Raw genomic sequence first — 944 nt, forward strand, 5'->3', positions numbered from 1 at the left:
AAAGGCAGTATCAGGCATGCTACCTTCTGTCAAGAGCAGTATTACTGACCTTGTAAGAAAGCACTTGAGTTTCCATTTACAATGTATGCAAGATGGGGCTCAGAGTTAGCGAGGTTTGTAAGTGAAATCCATCTTAAAAAAAAAAAAAATAGCAAAAAGTGAAATAATATTCACTTGATATTTTTTCTACTTATTTGTGGGAACATTTGAGTAATTGAACAAATTTCTGTCCTAGAAGCAAAGTGAACAAATAGATTGATCAAAATGATTGGACTTCTGGTTTCCTGCACACCTTAAAAAATAAAAATAAAAAAAAATTGAGAATTTTTTGTATATGGGAATAAAGTTAGCACTGGTGAAGAGTTCTTTTTAGTTCTGTTAATGGCTGCAAGCATTCCTTGTAGGTAGTATACCTGGCAAAAGCAATACAGTTTTCTCTTTCCTCTTCTGCTTATGTGTCTCCTATGGCTCCAGCAGAACTTTAGGTAGCTGCCCATTGCATACTGAAGAGGAGGTGCACTCTTCTTGCATCGGCAGCAGTCAGGAAAGCCACCAAAATAACAGTTGCACAAAGCAGCTGTTGTACAAAAAGTAGTTATACAAAGTTGTACAACAGCTGTGCAAAAGTGATCTAAGACGTAGTTTTTCAGTGACAGTTGCCCCCAGAAAACTGCAAAATTTGATGAGAAATTCTACAAGTCACCTTTGAGATTTCATTTCACAAACACTTTTCATTATGAGGAATAAAAAGTTGGTAAGGCCATTGATTTCATCTAGAATGTTTGATTTAAAATGCTTTCCTTCAAATAAATGTGTTTCATGATGTTCAACTGCCTGATTTCTTTTTACATGCTGTTGATGTCAATGGCAAAAACTATCTAAGATTTACCATGCTGGTTCCGTTGCTATATATTGCTCCATGGCATACTAGTTGTCAACTCCAA

The sequence above is a fragment of the Meleagris gallopavo genome, chromosome 3 (genome assembly GCF_000146605.3).
Source record: "Meleagris gallopavo isolate NT-WF06-2002-E0010 breed Aviagen turkey brand Nicholas breeding stock chromosome 3, Turkey_5.1, whole genome shotgun sequence".
NCBI classification, from domain to species: domain Eukaryota; kingdom Metazoa; phylum Chordata; class Aves; order Galliformes; family Phasianidae; genus Meleagris; species Meleagris gallopavo.